Source organism: Gorilla gorilla, chromosome 12, assembly GCF_029281585.2.
Source record: "Gorilla gorilla gorilla isolate KB3781 chromosome 12, NHGRI_mGorGor1-v2.1_pri, whole genome shotgun sequence".
Taxonomy (NCBI): domain Eukaryota; kingdom Metazoa; phylum Chordata; class Mammalia; order Primates; family Hominidae; genus Gorilla; species Gorilla gorilla.
In genome coordinates, this window is record NC_073236.2 from 43,782,355 (window position 1) to 43,804,284 (window position 21,930).

The following is a 21,930-nucleotide window of genomic DNA, read 5'->3' on the forward strand; positions in this document are numbered from 1 at the left end:
AGGTCAGGCTTTTATTGATGCTATTTCAGTCATAAAAGCCATAGGCTGCACGGAGTTCCCAAGGAGGCAATTCTCCTTACCACTTCGTTCCCTCAGGAGTCAGGGCTACAGGCTCACAGGCTCAAGCCACTCCACAGGTCAGTTGATATTGCAAACCATACCTAGTAGGATACTTAATCAATATATAAATGTTATAGATTAAACATTCCACATCAAACAGAGCAACATTTAACATCAAGAGAAAAGGGGAGAGGAAAGCGGTTAATTAATCAGTCCAAGGACAGTGACATGGACAAGGAGAGGGTCCTGGGCAGATCTAGGTGCACAGCAGTGTCTTGTAAGGGAGAGCCCTCGATTTGGACAGAGCCCTCAGTGACAGGTGCCAGATGCTGATCACGAGTGATAGCAGGATGGTATTTCATAAAACAGCGGTGTCCAGCTGGTGGACTCCTGCTGTTTTGTAGCCCTTGAGTCCTCTGGCGAGGACTGATTGATAATAAAGAGTGTGTCTGGCTATGCTCTGGTCATAGAGACAGTCAGGTGCTGTCTCTATTGATTAGGGGAACATCTGGTCCTGTTGTCATGATGCCTTTTGAAATGTAAGATGGAGTCTTTTTCTAAGATGGACTTACTTATGTCACAGGTGCTCTGTACACTTTACCAATAACATGAACAGTGCATTACCCATATTTTGTATGTTATATATATTATGTACTATATTCTTACAATAAAGTAAGCTGGAGAATAGAAAATGTTATTAAGAAAATTATAAGAAAGTGAAAATATAGTTACTATTCCTTAAATAGAAGTGCATCATCACGAAGGTCTTCATCCTAATCATCTTCATGTTGAGTACACTGATGGAAAGAGGAAGGAGGGATAGGTCTTGCTGTCTCAGGGGTGGCAGAGGTAAAAGAAAATCCATATATAAGTGGACCCATGCAATTCAAGCTCGTGCAGTTCAAGGGTCAATGGTACTGTGGACTCCCTGTTTCATGTGAGAGGAGGCCAACTCAAACTAAAGCAAAATAAGAGAAATGGGAACATAACAAGGACATGGAGATACCTCATGGAGCCCTGAAACTAGAATGCGGCAAGGATGCAGGAGAAGCTGAAACCAGAGATGGAAATGGCCTTGGGACACCCTCTCCAGGTCATGGCTTTATTTCCATCTTCTCATCCACTGATTCTTTACTCTCATGATAGATGGTTCTATCCTCACTGGCAGAACTTGTGAGCTCTTTGCAAGGTGGCCCAAGAGGCATCATGCCCCGCTCTCCAGCCACTCTTGGAGGCCCTTACAGGACCAGGCATCCTGAGAGCTGGACGCCTGAGAGCTCCACGCCTGAGAGCTCCTGAGATTCTTTTTAAAAAATTGTACATATTTTATTTTATTTTTTTTAGAAACAGCGTCTCACTCTGTTGCCCAGACTGGAGTGCAGTGGTGTGATCACAGCTCACTGTAGCCTTGAACTCCTGGACTCAAGCAATCCACCTGCCTCATCCTCTCAAGTACCTGGGACCACAGGCGCATGCCACCATGCCCAACTAATTTTTTATTTGGAGAGATGGGTTCTTGCTGTGTTGCCCAGGCTGGTCTCAAACTCCAGGCCTAAAGTGGTCCCCCTACCTCAGCCTCCCAAAGTGCTGAGATTACAGGTGTTAGCCACCACACCCACACTGAGATTATTTTTACCACTTCAGCCACTAGAAGAAGAGCTGTTCTCAACCATCTTGATTTCCAGCCCACAGATTCGAGAGAAAATCTGATGGGCTGAGCTTAGGGAATTACTTATTCGTAGCACAAACAACTGCGGCCATAAGAAGTGGTGTTTCAGTTTACAGAGCAGTAACTGTGTCAAAGGGTGGTAAAGAGAAAAGGCATTTCGCAGAAAATTAGGAACTGTGCAGAGTAAATATTCAATACAAAATAGTAATAGGATTGGAATTTGTCAGCAAGTAGCTGGTTCCCAGTGGGTTTCCAGCCAATAGAAATGGGCTCCCAGAGCCCTGGGTGATTGAGCAAACTACAGAAATTTAAAAATCAATATATGCAAGGGCCAAGTTGCTGCTTGGGAAACTGACAAATCTGAGGGCCAGATCATTCAGTGTCACTTCCAACACACTTCTGGTTTTTCCCAGACTGCAGAGGCTGAGCAGGTGAAAAATCTCATTCCTTAGAGTCATCAGAAACCAAAGTTCTAGACATCATCTAGGGTCCTCTTCCTGGTGCAAATGGGAGAGATTTAATTTGCAAGCAGTCAGGCGGCCAGAAAGGCAGGGCTGAGATGTCTGCTCACTTGTGTGGGGAGAGCAGAGGTGGGTGGTTCTGAAGCCAGCGGATGTGGGGGCTGTTTGCTGATTCTGCAGGCAGCTTCCTGGTTGGAAATGTGGCCAGGTTCTGCTAGATAGCTTTGAGAGTAGCTCTAGGGGCTCCCCCTAAGGTCTATTTATTCAGCTTTTCCAAGGATTTCATAAGCCATTTAGTAGCCTGTGATACATCCCTTTCTGCTTAAACTAGATCAAGTATATTCTGTGAAAATGAACTGGATGAATTCAGGCGCAATGTAGGGAACATCTCTTAGAAAACTAAGGCAGGAGCCTTGGTGTCTGAACTGTGGCAGAGCCAGTGAGGCCTAACCATAGGGGTGATGGAACACTGACAGCAATGTGTCTCCTTGCCTCAAGTCTGGCTGGATCCTAGGATCTAGGGCAAGGGCTGGCCTGAATACAGCAGCCCAATGGCCCCAACAATTGGACAATGAGGGAAGCAATGAGTAGGAAGTCATCAGGGCCTCCTATATGCTATGTGTGAACAGCAGATCTATATTATCAGGCCTGGCAGGAATCCAACCCCTCCACTTTGCAAAGAGGAAAGTAGATGATACATGACATATTTAGAATTATGGGGGCTCCCACATCTTAAACATTGCAAATAGCTCCTGGTATGTGTAGGGTGCTTCATAAATTGTGCATAAAATGGTGAGGCAAAGGAACCCAGGAAGGGTTTATTGACTTGAATATATTTTATTCATAATTGTAGACTCCCCATCACTCACTCTCCTTCAAGCACATATCCACTGAGCCATCATTGAACATGAGGATTACAGCGAGGCATCCCAGAAGCAGCAGTTACTATGATTGTAACCTGGGGAGAGCAGCAGCCGAGGAATCTTACAAAAGGGTTGTGGCCATTTTCCCATGAGTGAAACAAACATAAAAGCAGTCTCCCAAGGACCACATTTATCACTGATCGATGGAGTGCTTTGCCAATTTAGGCAGTAGGAGGTTGTTTAATTATAACAGAGCAGTGTTGCGGATTACATCAAACATTTGTTTTACATCTGAGAACCCCGGAAATGAAAATTAATAGATCGATGCAGGATCACCCTTGCTTGCCGGGGACCAATGATTCTGAGTAGGTCGGTGATGAGTCATTTTCCTTTGAGTTCATTTCTATGATGAAAAGTAAAAAAAAAAAAAAAAAAAAAAAAAGGGATTTCAAGAAGGAAACTTTTGTATGGAAATCTGGCAAGTTTTCATAAGAACTCAATTGCTCTTTTGTTTTCTGACCTGTGATATGAGATTGTGAGCCCAAACTGGGTCTCAGCTGCCATTCATAAGACACCAGCCCTGCTCAGGCAGGCAGACGTGAAGTCCTGCGGTGGCTGTGCCCTTGGGACTGGACGTCAAGAAGTTCGACAGTGTCCAATGGAGAGTGGGAAGGCAGGTCCTCTGAAGGGCAAGGGTATTGTCAGCGTCAGGAGGAGGAGAGAATTCCAAAGGAAAGGGGTGGATTCTGTAGGCAGCTGGCAGACATCGTCCACAACTAGTCGGGGCGGACTTTAGTTGTCATGAAGATTCAAACAAATGAAAAGGCATAATTAATTCAACCAAATGAGGCCAGAGCTTTTTATTTTTAAATTCCAAGCCCACTGATTTCCTTTACATGTGCAGACCCAGTAGAAGCAGACATTGCCACACAGTGAGGCTGCTCTGTGTAATAAATGATGGCTAAGTGAGGATGGAATCAAAAGGCTGAGCATAGCGGAAGAAGATGCCCGAGATGTCAAGACCTACATTCTATAGGTGAAATCTCTTTGTGTTTTTGTTTTTGTTTTGAAACAGGGTCTCTCTCTATTGCCCAGGCTGGAGTGCAGTGGTGCCATCATGGCCCACTGCAGCCTCAATCTCCTGGACTCAAGTGATCTTCCTACCTCGGCTTCCCAGGTAGCTGGGACTATAGGCACATGTCACGATGCCCAGCTAATTTTTAAAATTTTATGTAGAGAGAGGGTCTTGCTATATTGCCCAGTCTGGTCTCAAACTCCTGGGCTCAAGCGATCCTCCTGCCTTGGCCTCCCAAAGTGCTGGGGTTACTGGTGTGAGCCACTGCCCCCGACCTGTTTTGTTTTCAAAAGGTGGGCCAGGTGTGGGAAGCTGGTGATAGAAGCTGGCTGCAGAAGCAGTAAGCCTCAGTGTAACCTGAATCGAGGATGTGGGAGGCATCTCAAAGGTGCAGAGATGAGCAGGATGTGGGGCTATAATGAAACATAACAGCAGCCAATGTTAGCAAGATGGAGCGGAGCAAATGAGTTTCCTGGCCCTCTTCCAGCCATGCCTCAGCCCCAGCTTCCTGGCAGCTTCCTGCAGCCTGGCCAAAGGCAGCCTTTCTTCCAGAACCCCCACCTTCTTGTAGCTTTGAAGCTTGGATATAAAACAATATAAATGATTATTGAGTAAGGTCCTTCATCCAACACTTCACAAATCTTAGAGCTGTCTGTTGGAAATTGATTATATTTGTTCCCCAGAGTTAAATGAATTAGGCATTGATATAAGGCTCTCTCTCTTACTCTCAGTACATACATTTTATATATATGTGTGTGTGTGTGTGTGTGTGTGTGTGTGTGTGTGTATTTTGAGATCTTCTATGATCATATAAATCAGAGGGCAATTAAGTTCTTCTGCAGTCTGGAGGACAGAATGTCAAAACTAGGCAGAGAAAAATAGTCTCACCTGGTTGAGTATCAGCAAATTCCTTTTCTGTGGTTAAATCAAGGGCCGTTTTGCCAAATGCCAGTGACCAAAATGCCAGAAACGAGAAGCTACTGAGTCTTCTCTGGAGCTTCAGTAGTGTCTGCCTTTTAACTTGGACCATTTCTTCTAGAGAGGGAGAGGACCTGGGAGGTGGTGTGGGGACAAGGGAGGGAGAGGACCTTGAGGGACAAGGTCAGGGCAGAGGAGGGAGAGGACCTTTAGTAGAAGTGCAAAAATACGAGTCCCTTTCAATGTATCTTTGCTGCAGGTGCTCAGAAAAGGCAGAAGGAGCTTGTCCTCAACAACTTTAGAAGTCATACAAAATGTTTTGCTCTCAGGGAATCACAATATTTATTAATATACACATGCTCTGAGCATTCCTGCAACAAAGAAATCTGACTTGGGTCAGCCCAGCGTGTCACAAGCTGGCCAACACCATTTTGCAGTTTACACCACAGAGTACACTGAGGAATGCTCTCCTGGAAAACAAAACTTGCTGTGGGGCCTCTGTCTGGGGAGGAGGGGGTCCCTGATGCAGACCCTCTCCAGGCAGTTTCAGGAGTCCGTTTGTGAAGGGCCACTATGGGAGGCATATTTTGACTATGGTAGTTGCACGGTCTCTGACTCTGAAGACCCAAGAGGGCCTGAGGGCAGGGAGTAGAGAGACCAGAAAAGAAGATACTGGACTCTCTTTAGGGTCCTCCCAAGCGTATTGGATTAAGAAAAATTGTGGGCCAGGTGTGGTGGCTGATGCCTATACTCTCAGCACTTTGGGAGGCTGAGGGGGGTGGCTCACTTGAGGTCAGGAGTTTGAGACCAGCCTGGCCAACATAGCGAAACTCCGTCTCTACTAAAAATACAAAAATTAGCCAGGTGTGGTGGCATGCACCTGTAATCCCAGCTACTCGGGAGGCTAAGGCATGAGAATCTCTTGAACCTGGGAGGTGGAGGTTGCAGTGAGCCAAGATTGCGCCACTGCACTCCAGTCTGGGCAACAGAGGGAAACTCTGTCTCAAAAACAAAAAGAAAAGAAAAATTGTGAAAGGGGATCTTAGGTTTCTTTCCAGAGCAGTGCTGATTCAATAGAAAATAATGCAAGCCAAGATGTAATTCTAAATTTCCTACTAATAAAAGTAAAAAGAGGCCAGGCACAGTGGCTCATGCCTGTAATTCCAGCACTTTGGGAGGTCGAGGTGGGCAGATCATGAGGTCAGGAGTTCAAGACCAGCCTGGCAAACATGGTGAAAACCCATCTCTACTAAAAATACAAAAATTAGCCAGATGTGGTGGCGTGCACCTATAGTCCCAGCTACTCAGGAGCCTGAAGCATGAGAATCACTTGAACCCGGGAGGTGGAGATTGCAGTGAGCTGAGATGGCCTACTGCATTCCAGCCTGGGTGACAGAGCAAGACTCGATCTTGGGGGGGAAGAAAAAGTAAAAAGAAATATTTGAAATTAATTTAATAATATATTTCATTTAATTTGATACACTACACATTTTTATTTCAACATATATTCAATATAAAAATTATTATTGAGGGTTTTTTTTAGTAAGTCCTTGAAATTCAATATGTATTTGATACTCAGAATATATCTCAGGGCTCTGAATCCACAAAGTGACCTCGAGACAGAACTGTAGGTGTGTAGGGAGGCTTCCAAGATCCCGTGCTAGGACCTCACCTCAGGTAATTACAGGGATCCTCATCTCTGGGGAGGGAGACTTGCTGGGTAAAGAAGGAGCCACAGGCCAAGAGACCCACCTATCTGCTGAATTGCAGGGAGGGGAGAAAAAAGAACCTGGTTACTTCCTCAGGTGATAAAGCTGGCCCCACACCCCCCTTCATTGTTTAGACTTCGTCCCAAAGGAAAACCCCCTCTGTCCCACGAGTATGTGGCAAAAACAGTGGACCTTGGTTTTTCTCCTTCTGAAAGAGGAAAAAGGAAAAGGCCACATGGCCAAGCTGGCCAGCATCTGGTTCTGCCCACCTCCTTCCCATTGCCCATTGGGCTTGAGTTGGGCTCCAGGTGGTGGCAGATGTCCCCCCCCAGTGGTGGCTGCTGTCCTCATGAACCTAGGCAACCTACTGATGTCACCAAAGGAAGTATGTGCTTTTTTCTTTTGAGATGGAGTCTCGCTCTGTCGCCCAGGCTGGAGTGCAGTGGTGCCATCTCAGCTCACTGCAAGCTCCGCCTCCCAGGTTCATGCCATTCTCCTGCCTCAGCCTCCTGAGTAGCTGGGATTATAGGTGCCCGCCACCACGCCTGGCTAATTTTTTTCTATTTTTAGTAGAGACAGGGTTTCACCGTGTTAGCCAGGATGGTCTCAATCTCCTGACCTTGTGATCCGACCGCCTCAGCCTCCCAAAGTGCTGGGATTAGAGGCGTGAGCCACCACGCCTGGCCAGGAAGTGTGTGCTTTAAAAAGCTTCTGTTCTCTGAAGTTCCATGGGAATGACACTGAAAAGCAAAGCCAAGTTCACCAACCCTTAAAAAAAATAACAAAGCTGCAAGAACAAGATTATGTGTTTTGGAGGCCTGATCCTGCTCACACGCAGGGCAGTCAGTACAAGACAGCTCCAGAAGACCCATTTCACTGGGGCCAGGGTCACGTGGGTGCAAAAGCTGCAGAAGAACAAGGAAGGATTGGCCACACACAATGACCTGCTCAAAGGGAAATAAGGAAGACTTGAGGCATTAGCCTTGGCAGGACTCAGCGTGAGTGGATCCAATGCACTGAATTCTGTGCTTCCAGTGGTGCCCTATTCTCTCTTTGGAGACAGAGGTCAGCACAATGAGCAGAAAGGACAGACAGGTTTACTTGGTGGCAACAAAACAACCATTCTTCTTCCCTGGACTTGGAGACATTCTGAGAAGATTAGGAAATATTCCTGAGAAGGAATGCCAATGGGAGTGATTGGACTTCATTTGTTCCTTACTCTAGAAGACTGCACTTATTGAAAGACCGCCTTGTGCCAAGTGATGTGCTTGGTACTCAGGATACAATAGCTGGAGCACCCAGACTCCAGAACCTCCCTTGTAAAGCTTACTCTCTGCAATGGAGGTGGCCAGCAATCATGTCTGCCCCTCCAGTCTGGGAATTCTGAAGGGAGCAGCTCTTGATCCTCCAGCAACACAGCTTTGGGCAAGACAGTTAACACTCTAAGAAGCTGGTAGAACAACTCAAGGCTTTCTTATTCCAACAGGTCAAAGAGGCAGAAGCACAAAGAGATGACAGTTTCAAGTTGTGGAAAAGTGCTGGTAACTCCAGGTTTGGGTGCAGACCCTGAGACCAGTAAGGGGCCAGAAAAGAGAAAAGGGGCAGCGTCTTTGCCTCTGGGTGGCCACAGCTTTCATGTCTTCAATAAGTGATATGACCAGTTGGATGTGCTCCTAGATCCCTTTCGGTTTTACAACTCTGGATGAACTCAGGAATGATAGATCCATAATCAGGAGTTAAGGGGAAAGTAGGGACCCCTGGATAAATTTCAGAAATTTTCAGCTCATCCAACAAAGTCATTGATGTCCCCGCACAGAAATCATCATCAGGCTACTGGGTCTCACCTCCTGGGGCCCCCACTTCTGCCATTAAGAAAACCAAGGGTGTCAGGGTCAGAAGGTGGTATTGCAAGATCTAAGAACTCCACTAGGTGCTGTTTGTGAAGCAGCATCATTGTCTGGGGTAAATACCAGGGGTTTGTTGTCTCACGCCAAGAAGATTAAGGATACGAACACATGTGGGTGGGTTAAGGAGCAGAACATTTAATAGGCAGAAGAAAGGAGAGAGAGAGAGCAGCTCTCTCTTGTGAGAAAGAGGTGTCTGAAAGGGAAAAGCCAGCCCACAGTGGACTGCAGGCTTGAGGAGGAGGTGTCTGATTTACATAAGGCCCCCAGATTGGTTTGACCAGGTGTGACGTTTACCTGGGGAGGGAAGGCTGGTTGCCCCACCCTAATCTTATTATGTAAGTGGAATTGCCACTTGGACAGTGCCATCTTGTCTGCTTCTTACTATACACATGGCTGGAAAAGAGAAGAGAAGGTAGAGCCACCATTTTGATCATGCCTAGGCACAGGTAGCCTTTTTCTGTTGGCCCAACTGCCAACATTCACCCATGCAAGCTTCTAGCTTGCTTGTCTATGTCTGCAGCTCGATTTTACAGGCTGCTATTTGTTAGAAAATAAAATGATTTGGGGGCTGCTTTTCATTAAAAGGAAAACCTTACTGAGGACTTCTGTACCCTCACTATCTGCTTAAGTACTTTCTTATTAACTCCTATATCACTTGGGCACTCTGGAAGTTTCACAGCTGAACTAAATGAACCTGGGGCTGTCGCCTTGCCTGTTGCCTGCCACACAGAGCACGGAAACATTGGCACTAAGGAAAGGCTCCCAAGGGCATGTCTGCTAGGGATCCTTAGCAGAGAAACTGCGGCTGAGCTCTGGCCCTCCTGACGCCCAGGCCTGTGACTTGCCAAGCTGGGTAAAATTGCTGCTTGCAGTGAGATCAAAGGAGAATCTGCAACCTTATGACTGAAAAGTCAACCTCAGGGTTAACCCGTTGAAGGCGTGCTTTCAGCAAGGGGATGATTTTCTCGGCCAACTTTAGATAAATGAAATCAGCCTAGAGGGAAACAAATCTTTCTGCCAAACTCCATTCGAAATAACAAAGAAGTCTTTTAAGACTATGAGAAAAGACAGAATACCTTTAAAACATTTTAAATATAATACAGCTGGATAAGAAATGTTAAAAGCTAGAAAGGCTGCTCAAAAACAATAGGACAATTAGAAAGTTGTTTAAGTAATTAGCATGCCAACCATGATGTTTTAAAATGCCCCTGGATCTCTTAGTTAACTGAATAAGCTTAGAACCTAGCCTGAGTCCGATTTTCTTCCTGAGATCAATACACAGCATCTTTCTAACCTAGAAGCAAATCACTTTACAAGTGCTCAGGAAATGACTGCTAAATGGGTTAAGTGTAACTCTTAGTTACACATCTGTTCCTCTGAGCTTAGAGTTCCTTGTACTTGAAAAAACAAAAAATTCTCCCTCCCTGACCAACCTATCATATAGCTAAGCTCTTAATATAATTTGCATTCGTCAAGCCTGTCAAAATAACTTCTAAAGCTTCCCCTGTCTGCCCTGAGGACTCCATCTGTAGTGCGACTGCCAGTTTCTGGTCTCCTGAAGTGGGTTTCATACCTTTTCCCACCTCACTACATGCCCAGTGAGATCCCAGAGAGTCAAGGTAGAGAAACCCAACCCTGTTATCCTTGCCACCTCAAATCTTTAGTTGACTGGGGAAAGGAGTGTCTACTTGCAAAGTAAATCCCTGTGACCCCAGGCAGATGACAGGATTTTATTTTTCTTGCTGATTAGAAAGCTGTATATTCAGAGTTGAGGGGCTCTATTACAGGAAACCTTTCTTGGGAAGTTCAGCTACCAAAGAATGGAAAGGGAGGTTTCATTCTGAATATTCACTTCCAGATGTAATCATGCACATGCTCCTTGTAAGTGTTCTGTTCGGACACTCCACTCAGCACACACACTCACACATATGTCACAAACACACTCCTACCCACAACACATACACACACAAACTCCTACCCACTACACACACACATCCACACACACACACCCCTACCCAACACACATCCACATAAACACAGCCCTACCCAACACAAACATCCACACACATATACCGCTACCCAACACACATCCACATAAACACAGCCCTACCCAACACACAAACACCCATACACACACATCACTACCCAACACATAGCCACATAAACACAGCCCTACCCAACACACAAACATCCACACACTCACACCCCTACCCAACACACATACATCCATACATACTCCTACCCAACACACAAATACCCATACACACATGTCCCTACCCAACACACACCCACATAAACACAGCCCTACCCACCACACACACATCCATACACACACACCCCTACCCAACACACAGCCACATAAACACAGCCCTACCCAACACACAAACATCCACACACACACCCCCACCCAGAACACATACATCCGTACACACACACCCCTACCCAACACACATCCACATAAGCACAGCCTTACCTACCACACACATATCCACACACTCACACACCTACCCAACACACACTCACATCTACACAGAGCCCTACCTAACACACACACATCCACATATACACCTACCCAACATGCATACATCTACACAGAGCCCTACTCAACACACACACATCCATACACTCACACCCCTACCCAGCATGCACACATTCATACACTCACACACCTACCCAACACACACACATATCCACATAAATCCAGCCCTACCCAACACACAAACATCCATACACACACCCCTACCCAACACACACACACACTCACACACAAACACTCCTACTCACCACACACACACATACACCCACACCCCTACCCAACACACACACATATCCATACACACACACTCCTACCCAACACACACACACCCACACCCCTACCCAACACAAACACACATCCATACACACACCCCTACCCAGCACACATACACTCACACCCCTACCAACACACATACATCCATACACTCAGACACCTACTGCACACACCCCTACCCAACACACATACACATATACACACCTCTACTCGACACATACACACATACACACTAACTCATAAACACATTTTTACATGCACAGACACACACACCTCTACTCACATAGCCCTTCTCACGCATACACACACACACTCACACACACACCTACCTTTCTGCTCACAGCCCCACCTTGTTGTCCCATTAACCTAGTCATTTTTCTTATTGAGTCACACTTAAAAATGGGATCTGCCCAGACTTCTTCAAGGCCGGGTGACCCAACTAACTGGTAGCTTAGCTGAGAAGTCACTCCCAGACCCTGGGAGCAAGTGTACTTTTCGCCAATATTGGGATGATCTTCCCATGACCCCACAGAAGCTCTACGTCATCTTACAGTCTCTTCCTTATTCCCTGGCCAGTCACCACATTCTGCTCCTGCTTCCTTCGCAAGCTCTTCAGAACTCATCTGGCATTTCCCTGGCTAACACCCCAACCTGAGTCCAGCTTCCTATTTAAATGGAATCTTAGTGGGTCTCCCTGCCTCTAGCTTCTGTTCGCTGAAATCTACCCTGTGCTGTGCTACCAGATGGGGTTTCTTAAGTTATCACTTTTTTTGTTACCCCTCACCCAACTATTGATGGCTCCCACTTACCTGCAGCTGATGAGTAATTTTGTGGGTTCGTCTAGCACTCGAGGGCTCCACAAAGGAGCCCTCTGTCTCTGCAGAGGCACTGTGCCGGGTGAAATGAGGCCAAGGTTTCCAGATCAAGCTGAGCTGGGGTTTTTCCCAGTTTTGCCACTCACTGATGGGTAACTTGAGGTCAGTTACCTGACCCTCTGAGCCTCAGGTGTCTCATTTATAAAATAAAAACAACTGCTATTTATTGAGTGCCCCCTGTCTGCCAGACACTGGGCCAAGCCCCTGTGAAGAACTGACCCAGCCGAGCTGCCCATTCAGAGTGTGTTTCAATGCTAGCCATTGTTTCAATGGACACAGGCAGGGGGCTTACAGGTCATCCCAAGGTTACAGCAACAGCAGTTACCAGGCTGACTTCAGAAATGGTTTTCATTCGTAAGCAGGCCCAAAGGAGTTGAAATAGTTTGGATATTTGTCCCTGCGCAAATCTCATACTGAATTGTAATCCCCAGTGCTGGAGGGGGGGCCTGGTGGGAGGTGTTTGGATCATGGGGGTGGATCCCTCATGGCTTGGTGCTGTCTTAGTTACAGTGAATTCTCATGATATCTGCTCATTTTAAAGTGTGTAGCACCTCCCCTACACTCTCTTTCTCTTGCTCCTGCTTTCATCATGTGACATACCTGCACCCTCTTTGCCTTCCACCATGGCTGTATGTTTCCTGAGGCCTCCCCAGAAGCAGAGAAGATGCCAGCATCATGCTTCCTGTACAGCCTGCAGAACCATGGGCCAATTAAACCTCTTTTCTTTATAAATGACCCAGTCTCAAGGACTTATAGCAATGCAAGAACCACCTAATACAGGAGTCCTGTGAGCTCTTTGTGTAAGTTCAGGGAAATCCAGGCTCCCTGTTCCATGAAGAGTTTCCTGAAGGCAGATGTGACAGGGTCCCTGAGTGACTGCATGGATTAAGGCTCCCCATCAACCCATGTCAGATGCACTGCAAGTACAGAAGCAAACTTAGGTTGTGTTAAGCCTTTCGGATTTAGGGGCTTAATTTTTACCAGATACATGATCACCTAATATGGTTTGGATATTTGTCCCCTCCAAATCTCATGTTGAAATGTGATTCCCAGTGTTGGAGGAAGGGCCTATTGGGAGGTGTTTGAGTCATGGGGCCCAATCCCTCATGAATGGCTTGGTGTCATCCTTGAGGTGATGAGTGAGTTCCTGCTCTATGAGTCCACTTGAGAGCTGGCTGTTTAAAAGTGTGCGGCATTTCCACTTCTCTCTCTTGCTCCTGCTCTTGCCATGTGACACGCTGGCACCCCCTTTGCCTTCTGCCATGATTGAAGACTTCCTGAGGTCCTGACCAGAAACAGATACCAGTGCCATGCTTGTACAGCCTGCAGAACTGTGAGCCAATTAAACCTCTTTTCATTATAAATTACCTAGCCTCAGGTGTCCTATTAGCAATGCAAATGGACGAATACATCATCTAATCCAACCTAACTAACACATTCCATACTGATAAGACAGATGAGAAAAGCAATAAGAGATAAGTTCACAATTTTCATTTGGGGCCACTTGCTATGGCAAGGACAACAATAAAATCTGGATTTTATGACAAGGTGCTGTGTCCAGAACTGCCTTTCTGCTGAGAATGCCTGCATGGGGGTGTAGAGCAGGGAGTTGGTCACCAGGTAAAATTACTCTGAAGATGAACTTAAGGGGGACACTGAGGTATCCCCATGCATTGACAATGGCAGTGCCTACAAAAGTCACCAGCCTCTAGGTCCTCCATGCAATATAGGGTGACTGACAATTAGAAAGGAATAGCGTCAATCATGAAGGCCCCTGATGTTGAGTTCTCCTCTCTTGTTTGTCCTATAGCTGCCTGCCTGTCCAACCCACCCACAGGTGGCCACAAACTTGGGATCATGGCCCAGGATGAGGCCTGTTTAGAAGAAGGTATTATTCTTCATGAGATCGTGGATCCAGACAATAATCAACAACAGATGCTAGAATACTTAGGCAAGGGATGAATGGGAAACTTGTTAGGTGGAGCAGGCTAACAGCATCTGAGCCCACTGGGCCAAACTAACGTCAGGGGTGACCAGACATCACGTGTCTCTTCATGAGATGCAGTGTGAAATGCCCAGCGCCACCCGTGAGAATACTTGCCAGAAGAAATCAGCCAGAATCTAACCAAGCGTAGAGCTCTAACTACCAAGTTCCTGGAAATACAGGAGAAAGAGGAACATAGTAAAAGGCACCAGGAGGATACAATCAGCAGGACCCTGAATATGAGAAATTTTGAATAACTAAGATAAACATGAGTCTGTTTGAACTATCAGATACCATAGGCTGGGTGGCTGAAACAACAGAAATTTACTTTCTTATAGTTCTGAAGGCTGGGAAGTCCAAGATCAAGGTGCCAACTGATTTGGTTTCTGATGAAGGCCTTCTTCCCAGCTTGCAGACAGCCACATTTTTGCTTTTCCTCACCTGGTGTCTCTTTATTTTATTTTATTTTATTTTGAGACAGAGTCTTGCTCTGTTGCCCAGGCTGGAGTGCAGTGGTGTGATCTCCACTCACTGCAAGCTCCACCTCCCGGGTTCACGCCATTCCCCTGCCTCAGCCTCCCGAGTAGCTGGGACTAAAGGCACCTGCTACCATGCTTGGCTAATTTTTTTTTTTTTTTTGTATTTTTAGTAGAGACAGGATTTCACCATATTAGCCAAGATGGTCTTGATCTCCTGACCTCGTGATCCACCCGCCTCGGCCTCTCAAAGTGCTGGGATTACAGGCATGAGCCACCACGCCCGGCCGGTGTCACCTCTTAAAGTGACACAAATCCTGTCTTATTAGAGCCCCATCCTTATAAGTTTATTTAACCTTAATTATCTCCTGTAGGTCCTATTGCCAAACACAGTCACATTAGGGGTTAGGGCTTCAATGTATGGATTTGGGAGCAGGGGGTACTCAATTCAGTACATACCATGAATCATGCAAGTGCCTCCTCACTAAACAAAGAACACCTGCATCAAGGGGACATATTGTTGCTGCCACTTCCCACCCTAAACTTGAAAGATGCTGGCAGGATGTTTAAGTCTCTTTCTCATTGGGGACCAATCCCTGTTTAAGTCTCTCTCTCAGTGGGGGCCAATGGTTGTGACTCCTGGGCATATTCCTATACCTCATTCATTTCAAGATGTTGACTGAACCCTTCTTCCGTGCCAGACTCATGTCAGTAGCCTGAGATCCCCAGTGAGAAGATGTGGCAAAGAAGATACCTGCCTTCAAGGAGCTTACAGTCTAGCTTGTCAGGGAAGGTAGAAAACCTAGAGTTGATTGAAAGGAAAGAAGACAATTGCAATTAAAGGGAAGAGGACTAGTATCTTCAGGAACATTTAAATACAGCCATGTGTTGCTTAGCGACAGGGATACATTCTGAAAAATGTGCCCTTACGTGATTTCATCATTGTGCAAACATCATACAGTGCACTCACACAAATGCAGATGTATAACCTCCTGCCACCTGTATAGGGCACTTACCATGAATGGAGCTTGCAGGACTGGAAGTTGCTTTGGGTGAGTCAGTGGGTGAATGTGAAGGCCTAGGAAATCACTGTAGACTACTATAGACTTTATCAACACTGTCCACTTGGCCTATAAAAATTATTAAAAATTTATTTTAAAATACTTTTTCTTCAATAATAAATTAACTTTAGCTTATTGTAAATTTTTACTTTGTAAACTTTTTAATTTAACATCTTGACTCCTTTGTAATAACACTTATCTTAAAACACAAACACATTGTACAGCTATATAAATATATTCCTTATGTCTTAGTCTATCAGATTTTTTCTATTTCTAATTTTTTTAATGTTTTAAACTTTTTTGTCAAAAACTAAGACACAAACACACACATTAGCCTAGGCCTACACAGGGTCAGGGTCATCAATATCACTGTCTTCCACCTCCACATCTTGTCCCACTGGAAGGTCTTGAGGGACAGTAACACGCATGGAGCTGTCGTCTCCTATGACAGCAATGCCCTCTTCTAGAATCCTCCTGAAGGACCTGCCTGAGGCTATTTTACGCGTAACTTGTTTTGGATTAAGTAGAAGGAGTACACACTCAAATAATGAGAAAAGTATAGTATGATAAATACATAAACCAGTAACATAGTTGTTTATTATCGTTATCAACTATTATGTACCATACATAATTGTATGTGTTAGACTTTTATACAACTGGCAGGCAGTAGGTGCGTTTACACCATCATCACCTCAATTACATGAGTAGTGCCTCGTGCTACCATGTTCCAGCAGCTAGACACCACTAGGTGATAGAAATTTTTCAGATCCATATAATCTTATGAGACCACCGTTTCATATGGGGTCTGTTGTTGACTGAAACGTTGTTATGTGGCCCATGACTGCACAAGCACAGAAAGGCTGAGTCTACATTCCTGTACTTCTGTATTTTAAGATTGCTTGCAACAGATTAGTCAACGTCTGTCAGTCTTCAATAATGCATTTCATGGAATGGAAAAGTTTATAGTCCACCAGAGTGGATCAGCAAAGTTGACACTAAAAAGATTTTTTCTTTCTAGCCATTTCTAGACCAATGGGTCTCTGTCCTTATTTCTGTTGTCTGTTTTCACAATATCACTAGCAACCTCCATCACTTTTTTTTTTTTTTTTTTTTAACCTAAACTCTGCTTTCCAGGCCCAACTTCCCAAGTCACCTTCTGATTGATCAAAGTCATTGAGACCTTTATGGAGGAGGACAAACTCCAAGGAGGACCTTCAGGGAAATGTACTCAAGTCTGAGTCACTCAGAAATGGACCAGTGATGCTAGGGGTTCCCTGCTTTCCCTCTCTCTGCTGTCCCTAACACTTCCTGCTGTTACAGGAACAAGACAGTGGGTAGACCTGGGTCGCCCAGGGCCCACTGCTGGCCCGCCTGATATAACCAGTAGTCCCCAACCTTTTTAGCACCTAGGACCAGTTTCATGGAAGACAAATTTTACATAAACGGGGGAGGGGGATGGAGCATGCAACCTAGATCCTGTGCGTGTGCAGTTCACAATAGGGTTTGAGCTCCTATGAGAATCTAATGTCACTGCTGAGCTGAAAGGAGGCAGAGCTCAGGTCCCCTACCGGTCCATGGCCTGGGGCTTGAGGACCCCTGCTATAGGCCACTTAGAGCATCTGCCCAGAAAGCAGCCTTAGAGACTGTGCCAGCATGTTCATTTTTGATGAAACCTGGCCTGCCACAGTTGCATGAGCTTAAAGGAATGTTACTGTAATTACCTGGCCCTATACCTGGTTTCCAGGGTCAGCAGCCGGAGAGGTCTTGCTGTTTGCTTTTGAGCTAATCGCATGTGCTCACTTCCAGCTGCTGGATGAGCAGTGAAATCAAAATAGCTTCTGACAGTGATTATCCTTGCATGGGGGATCCCATGCTCAGGGTGAAGGCAGACATTCTTTTTTCTTACAGCAAAGAGCAAGGTTTACTGTCATTAATAGAAAACCATCTGTGCTACCTAATGAGGTTCTAAAGATTGGATTCTATGTCAAGGCTAAGGCAAAGTGGCAGTTGCTCCCTGCGTAGGTGACGTTAGGAGCCTCAACCTGTCAGCTGCTGCGTGAGGCCTGGCGTGGCAATAACGCAAAGGCAAACTCTTAAGGAGCACTGTAAGTACTACTGTAAATCTTACCTTTATATTTCACTACTAGTGTTTTAGTTCAGGCTATGATAACAAAAATATCATAGGCTGGGTATATTTGTGGCTTAAACAACAAACATTTACTCTCACAGTTCTGGAGGCGGGAAGTCCAAGATGGGGACGCGGGCTGATTCGGTGTCTGGTGAGAATTCGCTTCCTGGTTCATAGATGGCGCCTCCAGGCTGTGTCCTCACATGGCAGAAGAGGCGAGAGAACTCTCTGTTCTCTTCTTATGAGAGCACGGATCCCATTCGTGAGGGACCCACTCTCCTGACCTAACCACCTCCCAAAAACCCCACGGCTCCATACCATCATGTTGGGTTTTAGGATTTCAACATAGAAATTGTGGGGGAACACAAACATTCAGTCCATGACAACCGGATTCTGTCAAAGGATCCCCTCAGAATCTTCCCTGGGCTTCATGGTGGTGATGCTCAGCTGAGTGGATCTCAGCAAGCCACTGTATCTTCTGGAGAGACAGCTGTCCTTTGCTATTTTTCAATAGCTGGAGGTGGAAGATGCCATTATTGGTCCAATTCTTCAGCCCTCTCTGTATTATATCGTTTCCCCGTGACTTTACAGTTTTTCCCACAAAAGGTAGAACATACTTCGCACTTATTCCCCTTCCTTTAACTTCCGCGATGGGACTAGCGTTGGCCAATAAATGGAAGCGGAAATGAAGGCGTACCTTTACAGGCTTTGCTGCTTCCACTCGTGCTCTCACTCTATGTGCCTGTGCCTGGCCACGCCGAGAGCTTCCCCCAGACAGCGCTGGCTCCTTTACCAGGATCTCAGAGTAACCAGGAGCCCCGACCCCCTAGAGAAGCCACGCGCCGCTGAGGCTCAGAAGCAGATGGCCCAGCCAAACCCAGCCCAGATCAGCCACGCCCCAGCCAACCTGGAGGCTCCCGGGCTGAGGAACCGCTGACTGCTGCGTGTCCAACCCCGAGGCTCCTGGCTAAGAAACCACCCACTCCTGTACGCTGCGCGATTCGTGGTTTCGTGTTACACAGTAGAATCGTGACCCTAGTCACCTGATGCACAGGCATCTTCTTTAACAATTTTTTGGGGAGTTGTCAACCTGAGTTGCAGTTAAGAGATGAGCATTTATAATTTTTTTTGAAGCAAGGTATCAAAGATTTTTTTTTAAGGTTCCTTATAGCGCTAAAGGCACAAGGGAGACTTCGCTCTGTTTTTCAGGCGTGTTGTTGTCTATTTATTAACAATCTCACGGCTCCCATCCCGTGATGGTTATTACAGAAAATATGTTCTACAGCTAGATACACATTAAAGTTTGGTTAAAGATAAATTTGTCTAAAAATGAATAGATCAATACAATCAGTTGATTTTTAAAAGTCCCCCCCCCCCCCCTTTTTTTTTTTTTCATTTATCCACCAAAAAAAGAATGTACAGAGAGTCTCCTTGGCCAGGGACTATCTTAGGCTCTGGCACAGCAGGGAACCAAATCACACCCTGTCCTTGGGAGCAACATTCTGCAAGGGCTGAGCCACTCTTCGGCCAACTGTGCCCACTTTGTCTTTATGTCTTTGGTTAGACTAAAGGAAGAGCCACAGCCTGTGTTTGTAAAGTCACCCAAGCAGGGTAAATAGAATAGAAACAGATCATAAAATGGTGACAGCCTAGCTCAAATATCAATTAGGCTCCACCAGCAGAAAATGCAATTTTATATTTTCTAAAAATCAATTTAAACTTAGAAATTATCATTAAGGCAGAGTGTGGTGGCTCATGCCTGTAATCCAGGCACTTTGGGAGGCAGAGGTGAGCAGATCACTTGAGGTCAGGAGTTCGAGACCAGCCTATCCAACGTGGTAAAACCCCATCTTTACTAAAAATACAAAAATTAGCCAGGCATGGTGACGCACTCCTGTAATCCCAGCTACTCTGGAGGCTGAGGCAGGAGAATGGCTTGAATCTGGGAGTTGGAGGTTGCAGTGAGCTGAGATTGCGCCACTGCACTCCAGCCTGGACAACACAACAAGACTCTGTCTCAAAAAAAAATTATCTTTAAATTTACAGAGATTTTTGTACACCCATGTTGGCCCATAGTCCCAGTTGAGTTACCATAGCAGTATTATTCACAATAGCCAAAAGACAGAAGCAACTCAAGAATACCTTGATTAATGAATGGATAAACAAACAAAATGTGGTGTGTATATATATATACACATACTCACATATGTGTATATATACACATATGTGTGTATATATGTGTATATGTGTGTATATATATACCATATTTTGTTTATTCATTCATATGGATAAACAGAACTTCTTCATCTATATGTATGCATATAATTATATATATATATTATACGTATAGCATATATATATATATGTGAGACATATTATTTAGCCTTAAAAAATAAAGGACATTTTGGCACATGCTACATACAGCATGTATGAGCCTGAGGTCATTATACTAAGTAAACCACTCACAAAAAGGCAAATACTGTATGATTCCACTTATATGAGGTACCAGAAATAGTCAAATTCATAGAGATGGAAAGTAGAATGGAGGTTGCTGGTGGCTGCAGGGAAGGGGAGAATAAGAAGTTAATTGGTTCAAAATAGTTGTGTGTGTGTGGGTGTAGGGGGGTGGTGGACAATGAAAATGAAAGCCTGGGTACAAAAGCTCTGTGTGATGTCGACTGGGGCACTTGGCCTCTCTGATCCTGGGTGAAATAATCTTAATTTAAGGGATTGGCCCCAAGGATAATGGGGCCAGAGTTAATGGAGACTGAGTTTCGGTTTGGAAAGACGAAAAATTCTGGAGATGGATTGTGGCCATGGTTGTACAATGTGAATGATCCTAATGCCACTAAACTATATATTTAAAAATGGTGATGATGGTATAGTCTAAGTTATGTATATTTAACCACAATTTAAAAAAATTTAAAAATGAATTTTAAACATTTAATCCACCACACCGTAAGCCAAAAAGCTCTGTGTGACCTTGAGTGGCGCACTTGGCCTCTCTGATCCTGGGTGGCATAATCTTAATTCAAGGGATCAGCCTCAAGGATAAAGCCTCTGTTTCTCTCTGGCAGATTGAGTTAGATTATATGTCATCCTTCTTTGGCTGACCCATGTACAAGGTCAATGCCAGTCCAAGCTGCCACAAGCAACAGGTCTCCCTTCTTGCAGTGTGAAATCGCTTTGCAGACTTAGGACAGCTGGACTCGTTTCCTGTTGCTCTGATCCCATAGCTTTGGGCTTCACAGTTAACCTGCTGTTCATTGTTTTCCCTTGACTCTAGCACGCCTGCTCCTCTATCAGGAAAATACGATTTTTTGGAAAAGGAAGTTCCACGCTAAAGCCATGCTAATTAGTACTTGTTTCACAGAGACAATAGCTCATTTAGGAATCTCTTTCTTGAAACAAAGGTAAAATAAGTATCTGCTAGATTTGGTGCCAAGGGTGTCATGCCTTAAAGCATGCCTGGGGATACTTTCCTGTCAAGAAAAAAAAGAGATATGAATGTTTGTCATTGAACAAGAAGACACAATTGGTTTCCCTATGCCATAGGCAGCAGCCTCTGTGTAGCTCTATTAGGATGATCTGTGCTCTGCAGAAAGCCAATAGGATGGAGTGGAGGAACCACCTCACTTTCCATATGGACAGCTGAAGGATAGGTAACTTGAAAGGTGTGCGCTGGGTCAGATCTGAGGTCTTTTGTGAGAAATACTGAGATGATGCAAGCTCTCAAAAGGCACTGCAGAAACCAAGCATTTCAAAGGTTAAAGGAAGATTTTCAAGGGCAAACCAAAGCCTCGGATGGCTAGAGGAGCTCTAGATTTGCGAGCGGCAACCTGAAAACAGGTTAAATATATATACGTACATATGTACATCTATGTATGTATAGATGTATATACACAAAACATTTCTCTCATAAGAGGGGCTTTACA

At 45.2% G+C, this 21,930-nt stretch overlaps 2 long non-coding RNA genes across 2 annotated transcripts; both read right to left on the reverse strand.

Annotated features, from left to right (window-relative positions):
- Positions 1-556: 556 nt before the first annotated feature.
- LOC129531851 (uncharacterized) lies at positions 557-5,157 on the reverse strand. Its single transcript, XR_008677288.2, has 3 exons — positions 5,017-5,157; positions 3,574-3,843; positions 557-3,456 (listed from the first exon to the last, which is right to left on the reverse strand). It is a non-coding gene; the product is annotated as an uncharacterized lncRNA (long non-coding RNA).
- A 10,371-nt stretch (positions 5,158-15,528) lies between these two features.
- On the reverse strand, positions 15,529-17,768 carry LOC129531850 (uncharacterized). The gene is made up of 3 exons (XR_008677287.2): positions 17,589-17,768; positions 15,823-15,936; positions 15,529-15,608 (listed from the first exon to the last, which is right to left on the reverse strand). It is a non-coding gene; the product is annotated as an uncharacterized lncRNA (long non-coding RNA).
- Positions 17,769-21,930: the final 4,162 nt, after the last annotated feature.